The sequence below is a fragment of the Pelodiscus sinensis genome, chromosome 4, assembly GCF_049634645.1.
Source record: "Pelodiscus sinensis isolate JC-2024 chromosome 4, ASM4963464v1, whole genome shotgun sequence".
NCBI lineage: Eukaryota > Metazoa > Chordata > Testudines > Trionychidae > Pelodiscus > Pelodiscus sinensis.
Window position 1 is genome coordinate 27,418,243 of NC_134714.1, and position 10,883 is coordinate 27,429,125.

The window sequence follows — 10,883 nt, forward strand, 5'->3', positions numbered from 1 at the left end:
CCAATGGAAGCTGCAGAGTGGTGCTCGTGGATGCAGACAGCATACAGAGCCCCCATGACTGTCCCTGTGCCTAGAAACCAGACATGCCAGATGCTTCTGGGAGCTGCCTGAAGTAAGCACCACCTGGCCAGAGCCCCCGCCTCAACCCCTCTCCCAAGCTCCTGTCCCAGGCCTGAGCTCCCCACCTACTCCTCAAATTCCTCATCTTTGGCTTCACCCTAGAGCCTGATCCTCCAGCCAGAGCCCTCCTGCACCCCAACCTCCAACCCAGTGAAAGTTAGTGAGGGTGGTGAAGAGCAAGTGATGGAAGGAGGAGACACAGGGCACTGGAGAAGAGGATAGAGCAAGGGTGTTCAGTTCTGTGCTTTTAGAAAGTAATAAATATGGGGGTATAGATAGGATTCCAAAATTCGAATGATGTAACACCAGTAACCGAAACCACTCCTACAACCATTTTTAAATGATAACATTAAGTTGAAGTCACCTATTACAAAAAGTCCAAATCAGCAATCTCCAAATAAAACAAGCCCCACCCGCCCCCTGGCACCCTGAAGTCTTTGGCTCTACAGTATTTTTGTTGTCAGCATAGCTGGGCAAGGAGAGAGAAGTAATTGCATGATGCTACTGTCCCATACTTTATACCCTTAGCTCACGTGGCCCCAACATGTCCTGGGCCTTGTTGAGTCCCAGAATAGAGCAGTCTCTGTGGTGTGGTCTTGTGCAACTGAGTCCTAGAGTTGAACAATCCCCCATTGGCTCTTGTGCAACTCTCTTACAGAATTGTGAAGTCCTTGTTTACAACTCTCCTGCTGATTAATGTTTGTTTAAGGTCCATATGGGTGTTGGTCATTGTTATTGTCACTGGAGAACTAACAGTGGTGACTTGCAAACTCACTACATATTTCAATAACAACCATATTACAGAATGTCACCAATAAATAAATCAATAAACCGGGTCACTGAGAAGTCATCTTTATGAATGGTCCTACCTGCTGCTGCTACTCCCAAGCTATGATAGACCTACCCCCTACTTCTTTCTGACCACTGCAAACTCTTTGGGGCAGCTAATATCTTTTTGTTCTGTTTGTACAGTGCATGGCCATCATTTTGAGGACTAAAATAATCAGTTCATCTCATGACCTCAAATAATTTGTAAGTCCCAGGTCTCCAATAGGTGCTATTAGCTCCATTTCTGCTGGAGTATTCATTGTTGTTCAATACTTTGCAAGGGATAGTGAACCTTTTCTCATTGGCTGCTCGCTAATAAATGAAGCTGCACCCTTTTCTACCATGGCTGAATTTGGCAATCTGTGACTAAAGTTGTCCCAGAACGCAGCTTTATTTTTTTTTTACTGTTCTTGTTTCCTCAGACCTGTAATTTAATACCATGTAGGTCCTTTTCTCAATACCAATATGCCTCTGCGAATATTCTGTGTTCATGCAATGCTCTTTGACAGTTCTTTCAAAAAAATGTCCCCAAAGTTTGAGGAGCTCCATGGACATGGAAATATAAACTGGGCCCTGTCTCTTTGGACAGTCTCTTAGGAGACTTCAGAAGTGACAGGAGGCAATTACAGAGGAGTATGTTCCCCTACATTAATCATTACTGCCTTTACATCATCCCCTAAAGCCTCTTGTACCATTTAATGTGAATATCCACACTGACATAAAAAGAGAAGGTTTTCAAATGCTTTTTTCATCAGAACTCTTTTTTCAGGGTATGTCTATACTAAAGAGACGATTGAAGCTGCCACTGTTGATCTTCCAGGGTTCAAATGAGCAAGTCTAGTGAAGACACGCTAATTCGAACTGAGGGGGGCACTCCGGTCGATGCTGGTTGTCCTGCTTCCACGAGGAAAGTCGAAGGGAGAATGTTCTCCCTTCGACTTCCTACAATGTGGACAGCGCCAAAAGTCGAGTTAAGGTACTTCGACTTCAGCTATGCAATTAACTTAGCTAAAGTTGCGTATCTTTATTCAACCTTCTCCCATAGTGTAGACATACCCTCTCTGTCCTCTGCCTGAATTTTTATTGATGCTTCTTTTTATTAAGTGAGAAGTTCTAAGAATAACTGTTAAAACATATTTAGGCAGTTACCGAAATGGCCAGTAAGTCTGATGAATAAAGATGAGCGGTCTTTTTGTTTTTTCCACCCAAAGGATCTAGGGGCAATAGGCAATTGCAAGCGGAACATGAATCAAGAATGTGATGCAGCTAGGTAAAAGGCTAACATCTTTCCAGGGCATATGAACAGGAGTATTGTATGTAAGAATCAGAAGGAAATTGACTCTAATGGTGAGGCTCCAGCAATAATACTCTCTCCCACTCCATTTTTATTGCATAGCTGGGTTGCATTAGCCATTCTTGCCACAGACAGGGAGTTTGTGTTCAGTTGCTTGTTCGCAATGACCCCTACATTGTTTACAGCAGACTTACTCCTTTCCAGGATACAGTCCCTCATTCTGGAGCTGTGGCCTTCATTGCTTGGTCCTAGATGTTTAACTTTTCATTGGATTACATTAAAATGCATTTTGTTTACCAAGTGATCTGGATCACTCTATATGACTGCACTGTTATCATTGCTGTTTATCACTTTGCCAAGGTTCATGTCAGCTGCAAGTTTTCTCAACAGTGATTTTACATTTACTTTCAAATCATTGCTCAAAATGTCTAACAGTGTCAGGCCTAGACATAATCTAGGAAGAACTCCACTAGAAGCATCTTCGTTCTATTAGATTTCCACATCCACAACTACTTTTTGAGATTAAAATTTTAAGATTAAAACTGAATGATCCAAAAAATTCCAAATAAGAAAAAATATTCTATCACTATTTGCTATTTTTGTGCAATAGAAGGTTCAGTCAGTTAAAACAATTATTTTAAATATTAGTTTAAATGGATTGTCCATGTTAAATTAATATTAAGATATGACAATGTATCTCATGACCTCTGGTAATTGAAGATACTTCAGGTACAATAACATTCCCATTACACTCAAGACATATTAATGAGCCACTCAATATTCTAATACTCATTGTTATGTTTTAACATATATTTCAGATTAGCAAGGAATCATTGTGAGATTTTAAGGCAAAGACATTATAGGTTCAGCAGCCCAACTGTCCCAGTTCCCAGAAAACCTGAACCAAGTATAACTGATGTAGTGAAGTCTGCCAGAATTTTCAGATAGATTAAACAATAGCTTAGAGAAATGTGACCTGCTCCATTTACCACACTGGGATGTTAGCTGCCAAATCCACTGCACTGGGGAGCAACACCAATCTCATCCCACCAGAGGACTCTTTATATAGCATGAAAAGAAAAGTGCAGTGAGCCCAACCCAACTGTCCAAACAAATATCCCCATTTGCAAAGCTAGGTACTTTAGAGGAGAGTACCTGTCACCACTCCTGCTGCTCCCAAATGGAAAGGAGTCCCTGATGCTACTCCTAGAGCAGTGGTTCTCAACTCATTTCAGTCCATGGACTACCAGGCCAATCAAAAAATTTTCACAGACCACCTCCAGCACATGTAGCACAGGATGAACGACACAGCAACCGCTCAGCACAACAGCGGCAGCTATACTGATGCTCAGAGCTTCAGACAGAAGTTACTGGCAACACAACATAGTTGCATCCTAGATGACACTATGGATGATGTGCTGTGTGCTTGTGAACATGGCGTAAAACAGCCTAATGGCGGCACCTGTTCATGCTGTGTGACTTTGGACAATGTTCCTGTGGACCACCGAAAAAGTCACCATGGACCACCAGTTGAGAACCACAGTCCTAGAGGGAAAAGGGACCCCTTGCAAATCCATGCTGGAGCATAACAGGGATACCCAAGTGAGGCTTTATGTTACGGAGTAGCTAGGGCCCAAGATTGCCTTAATCCATCCCTGCTAGGTATTACATGTTGAGTGTGAGACTAGAACTCAGGCCCTCCTTCTTCCTCTTACCACTGTCACTAAAAGAGACTATCCTAGGTTCATAGATTGTACACACCTTTGAACATGTAAGCTACCTCCAGTGGAGGGCAGGATATACCCCCCATATTGGGTTCACTAAAATTTTATCGAGGATTTTTAATCATGTTTTTTTATTATTTTATGGAATTAGTGTCTGGCTCCTCATAACAACTCCTACTGCACCAAGCTTTTAGTGTTAACACCCTGACCTTCTTTTACTGACTCTCCACTCACACTCATTGTGCTCTCCTTGCTCTGCACATCTCCCATTCTTGTTTCTTCTCTTGGCCAATTTGCTATCCATCCCCCCATTCCTATCCATCCCCCCATTCCTATCTTATCCTATCCAAATGTAAAGAATTTAACATTCATACTCTAACATAAAATCACCCAAACGGGTTCTTCTGCCTTTCACCTCTGATTGCTTCTCAGCTTCCTGCTCACCGTTTTGCTTTATCTGTTTGCTGCCTTTTTTTATGCTATTGTCATTTTTGAATATTGTGTTGTCCCCCTCTTCTAAGCACCCATTCTTTGAGAGTCTTTTCATCTTTCTGACTCTGTCATTTTCCATTCCGCCTCAAAGTCTCTTCCTGGGGTTGCTTCGAATGAAAAGAAACTGCTTCTTACTCCGTGTCTCCTTTCTTCCATTCATTCACTGTAACCTCAATAGTTTGTTTCACTTCACTTAGGTAATAAAAGGAAAATTTGGGCTAGAAAGGCCAATTTACCTGCCTGATTGCACTGGGTGGGTGGGTGAGACCTAATTAATGATGAAATCCTGCTGCAGAAGGGCTGGGTAGTGCTACAAATGGAGGAAGCTTGTGTGAGAAGATCTGCAAGGAACAGAAAATTTCTGGTAAAGTGAGGAGAAAGTCCAGGGAAAGGTTTGGTAGGAAGAAGCTCAGTGAGGTAGCACCAAGGAGTTTGGTGATGTGAACCTTGACTGTATACTAGGGTCTCAGTAGTGGTTCCTAAGGTAGAGAGTGCATTTGAGTTGTGCATTTGAAAAGGTGTTGCAAAGCCGCTGAGATGGGGATAGGAGCTACTGGAAGCCCCGCAAAAAGGGCATATGGACCATTAGGCCCATTCAGAATTGAGAATAGCAGACTGCATGGAGGGATTGACCATTTGATTTTGTTGGACTTTATTGCTTCCTGCCATCCTCCTCTCCCCCTGAATGGGTTAGATTAAATGTGACGTGACTGGATGGCTGAGTGATGAGAAGCAGAGCACTGCAGAGGCAGGCTGGCTGGTAGCACGAGGGTCTAGAAGAGGAGAGCCTGCTATGCCTTGCCTTGCTCAGAGGGATGTGCAGTGGGGTAGTAGTGGTGTGTTAACTCTTCTACACTAGGGCATTACACTGTTAATATTTTCAATATCACTTTATGGCATCAGCTATCAAAATGGTTCTTGGATTTTAGCTGCATGATTCACACTCCATTGATTGGCACCTGTGCTTCTAAAACCATGTGCAGAGTTTTGAGGAAATAGAGGTACAGGCAGTCCTCGGGTTACGTACAAGATAGGGACTGTAGGTTTGTTCTTAAGTTGAATCTGTATGTAAGTCGGAACTGGCGTCAGCCGCTGCTGAAACTGATCAGTTTCAACAGCGGCTGAATCTGGATGCCAGTTCTGACTTACATACAGATTCAACTTAAGAAACCCAGGCGTCCCCAAGTCAGCTGCTGCTGAAACTGATCAGCGGCTGATTCCAGGAAGCCTGGGGCAGAGCAGCTGGGGTGCTGCTAGGTTGCTCCAGTAGCACGGCTCCTCGGCTCTACTGAAGCAACCCAGCAGCACCCCAGCTGCTCTGCCCCAGGCGTCCTGATTCAGCCGCTGCTGAAACTGACCAGCAGTGGCTGAATCAGGAGGCCTGGGGCAGAGCAGCTGGGATGCTGCCAGGTTGGTCCGGAGCGGCGCTGCGGGACCAACCCGGCAGCCCCCAGCTGCTCTACCCCAGGAGTAGGCAAGAAAAGCCTGGTCTGCTGGGGGGGGGCACTAGCTGCACCTCCCCCCCCCCAGTAGACCAGGGGAACAGGAGCAAAGCCACGGAGCACACCTGCAGCGGGACAGCCCAAGCGCACCTGGGCTGTCCCGCTGCAGGCGTGCTCCGCGGCTTTGCTCCTGTCCCCCTGGTCTTCTGGGGGGGTCCAGCAAAGCCGATGGACCCCCCCAGCAGACCAGGGAAACCAGAGCAAAGCTGCCACCTGGGCAGCTTTGCTCGTTTGCCCGGGAGCAAAGCTGCCCGGGCGGCGGCTTTGCTCGGGTGTCCCTGGCCTGCTGGGGGGGTCCAGCGGCTTTGCTGGACCCCCCCAGTAGACCAGGGGGACAGGAGAAAAGCCGCCCAGGCGGGGGGAGTCCCGCTGCCTGGGTGGCTTTGCTCCGGGGCAAAGGAGCAAAGCCGCCCAGGCAGCGGGACTCCCCCCGCCTGGGCGGCTTTGCTCGGGTGTGCCTGGTCTGCTGGGGGGGCGGGGCGGGGTCCAGCGACTTTGCTGGATGCCCCCCCAGCAGACCAGGGACACCCGAGCAAAGCCACCCAGGCGGGGGGAGTTCCGCTGCCTTGGCGGCTTTGCTCTGGGGTAAACGAGCAAAGCCGCCCAGGCAGCGGGACTCCCGCCACCTGGCGGCTTTGCTCGGGTGTCCCTGGTCTGCTGGGGGGGTCCAGAGGCTTTGCTGGACCCCCCCAGCAGACCAGGGAGACCGGGAGAAGCTTTTCTCTCCCCGGAGGACATGGGTGGCGATCCGCCGCCCGTGAGCTCCGGGGTGAGAAAAGCCCCCTTCGTAAGTGCGGATCCGACATAAGTCAGATCCGCGTAAGTCGGGGACTGCCTGTATATTATTCCTTTAAAGCAGCATTTCTCCAGCTGTAAAGCATGCCTCCTATGGAAAGCTCTGACCCCTGCAGAGAAGATGAGACTTGACCAGGCCCAGGGGAATGAAAAAGAATTGCTTTTTCTTAATAACTTTCACTAGGGACTCAGATTGGGGAACTGTCATTTGTACAACACATCTTGGCACAGTTCTGCTTTTGTAGAGTCTCCGCTGGGAATGATTACTCTAGAAGGACACCTTAAAATAGGCTTGTGCTCACTATGCATGCCAATAGGTGTGTTTCCTGTAGTCCCTGAATATTATTTTTCTGTACCTCACAGGAGCAATGATGGCTGAAGGACTGGTCTAAGAAAGTTATACAGATATTACTATCTTTGTTAGGGCTGTGATTTTTTTAACCTATATTAGCCCTGTTGTGGCGGCAGTCATACTGATATTAGGCACTTTGTATTGATATAACTAACTTTGTTTCAGCAAAGAGTATAAACTCCATATACGCACCTTTACCCATTATAACTGCATCTACATGATAAGCATTTTGGCACTTTAACTAGGCTGATATACAGAAAGCAGCCAAACTCTTATCTGTAGATGAGTTTCTGAACAGAGCAGATAAATGTGAGTAATCCTACCTGAGGGTTTGCTTCCACACAGCAGTCGATGTAAATACTCTAATGATTTGGGGAATGTGTTTCTGTAGACACAAATTCTGGCTGACATAAAATAACTAAATCACTGAATATGGAATCCACCATTTGCTGCCAGGGCTGTCTTGTATCTCCTAGACCACAGACAATAGCACCTCAATAAATCCTGATGACTCCCATGCTTTTCAGATGGTTCCAGACTACCCAAACATGTCTTCTACTCTCAACTAAGCCAAGGAAAATGTACCAGAGGAGGCAGAAAACGCTATAGGGATGTATTCAAGGCTAATACGAGGAAATACATCATTGACATCAATTCATGAGACTGTATAACCCAGGATCGATGACAATGCAGGAACTGCCTGAGAGAACTCAGCACTTGGAGAATCAGAGGCAACTACTTGTAATGGAAAAATGGAAGCAACAAAGTGTATGTGAACCAATACCCCGGGTTCATCTGCTCTGCTCAGAAATACATCTGCAACATGGCAGAGTCTGTGGCTCCAAGTTGGGTGCTATCATCTATTCGTGAACCTACAGATTGTCCTTTTCAATGGACAATCCATGAAAGACAATCATCCTCCACTTCGAGGTATTCCTGATGATGAGGAATTCTGACATGCTTTTCTGAATAGGGAGGCTTTAACCAGCTGCAGCTAATGCATGGAATTCACTGCAGAGTCGATCTTTCATCTTAAATATATTCTAGGACGTGGGCTGCTTTGAGTAACTAGATAAATCTCAGCTGTTTTTTTGATGTAAAGGGAATGTTACAGCTCATCTATCAATTGATTTAATAGATGAGTAATTGCACAATGCCAAGTGTAAACTCAGCAAGGTCTGTATTGACAGCCTAAGCAGAAGAGAGAAAAACCAACTAAACTGATTTTAAAAGGATGTCATGTTGGCTTAGACATGAAGATGAACTATTAAAGAGCATAAAAAATAACAAACAGTCTTGCAGCACCTTAGCCTAACAAAAATGTACATGGTATCATAAGCTTTTGTGTGCACAACCCACTTTTTCCAGTAGGGGGCAATCAGTTACTGTTTCTTACTCAAATAGTTGCACCATTCTGAAAAGCCTTATCTGCTTCTTGCACAACTTCTGTATATAAAGGGCAATACATCCAGACTTCAGTCCTGTCCACCCCAAAAGTTCCACACTCACTAATCAGGGCCCCCAGATCCTGAGATGACTTTAAAAATCATCTGTTTTTATTTTAAATAACTGTTGGTTTCTCTTTCACTTTCTTCTTATTTCTGAGCCTTCGGGCTGTGGGTACTCACTGAAAGAAATGTTAACTAGATGTTAGTCTCTTAGGGTGCATCTACACTGCACCCTTAGCTCAAAATAAGCTACACAAATTGAGCTACACAAATTGCGTAGTTCATTTTGAGTGTATTTCAAAATAGCTTCTTTCGTAAATTTAGAAACAAACCACTATTTCGAAATGTCCCTTAATCCTCGAGGAATGAGGTTTACAGGAACATCAGAATAGTGTGTCTGTTTTGAAAAATATTTCAAAATAAGAGGCTTGTTCAAAAGATGCAGAATAGCTATTTTGGAATTCCAGAAGTATCCCGAAATAGTGCCGCAGTGTAAACATACCCTTACATTGTAGCTAAATGCATCCTAGTATGTTACAAGGGATATAAGACTTGTTCCCAAAATAAGGTTTATAGATGAGTCTGAATGTTTGGGATACAACTGCTTAGCTATGGCTAGAATACTGGGCACTGAAGTATTGCAAGCAGATAACATTCTATGCCAATAGGACAAAGTGGAAAAATATGTATCACTCACTACTGGCAGAAACCTAAAACAGAGTAAAAATCATCTGTCTCCACACAGTCAGATAGTGCCCCTTCATGCATCTATCCTCACAGCACCCATGTGAGGGGGTAGGGAAACTCCATTGTCAAATTTCACAGAGGAGAGCTGAGAAACAGAGGCTAGGTTATTTGCCCATGTTCACACAAGAATTCTATGGTAGAAGAAGGTGTAAAAACCCTCTTACAAGTCCCAGACAGGCCAATGCTCTGAGCAGAGGACTATCCTTCCACCCTTCTTTTTCTCTGGATTGTTGGTTTTAAATGGTAAGCTCTTTTTAGCAGGAATTGCCTCTTACAATGCCTGAATGTAGCACCCAGTATAATGAATCTCCTACCTCTGTTGTGGGGAAAGGGCTGCAGGTTTTGGCATATCTTAGGTATTTAGTTACATAGTCTCCATTATTGGAATATCTGTGAGGTACAGTAGTAGTAGTACTATCCCCATTCACCAATGGGAAACTGACACATAGAGTAAGTGGCTGGTAAGCCCTGAGTCCTACATGCTACCATGGTACAAGTAAATATGAATACTGGCCCCCTCCCAAATTTGACAGAGTTATGGTCTTGATCAGCAGCAGCTTTTCATCCTCCACGCTCAGCAGGATGGAGTTTTGAGATTCTCAAACTATGAATCCGTCAGTATCTCTCAGATAGGCTTTTGAGAGGAGACAATTTCTGGTGTGGTGGTGGTGGTGGGCGGGGGTGTGTCCTGGATGTCTATTTGCCGTGTTTAGCAATTGAGATATTGAATGAGAGAACAGAACTTTCCATTTCTATTACATTGGCGAGGGTCCAGCAGAGGGCGACCAAAATGATTAGGGAGCTGCAGCACATAACCTATGAGGAGAGACTGAGGGTATGTCTACACTAGAAAGTTAGTTCGAACTAACGGACGTTAGTTCGAACTAACTTTCCTATGCGCTACACTAGCGCTCCGCTAGTTCGAATTTGAATCGAACTAGCGGAGCGCTTAGTTCGAACTAGGAAAACCTCATTTTACGAGGACTAACGCCTAGTTCGAACTAGCTAGTTCGAACTAAGGGCTGTGTAGCCCTTTAGTTCGAACTAGTGGGAGGCTAGTCCTCCCCAGGTTTCCCTGGTGGCCACTCTGGCCAACACCAGGGAAACTCTATGCCCCCCTCCCGGCCCCGGACCCCTTAAAGGGGCACGGGCTGGCTACGGTGCCCGTGCCAGGTGCAAGCCTGCCAGCACCCAGCTAGCAGACCCTGCACCTGGCACGGCACAGAGCCACCCACCCGATGCCCCCCAGCCCACCCCCTCTTGCCGGGACCAGGCTGGCGGCTCCCGGGAGCTTGCCCTGGACCGCAAGAGGCGGGCACCTTCCTGGGCTAGTGTGGACATCGTGGACCTCGTCCACGATCTCCGCACTAGGCACAGGAAAGTGGCCGTCTAGGGCAGGAGAGCTGCCAGCCTGGCCACCCAGGAGCAGGTTGGCATGAAAATCAAGGGGGTCCACTGAGACCCCCGACACTGAGCCCTGAGCTTACAATGGCCATCCTGGGTCAGACCAAAGGTCCATCTAGCCCAGTAGCCTGTCTGCCGACAGAGGCCAACCCTAGGGACCCTGGAGGGGATGGACCG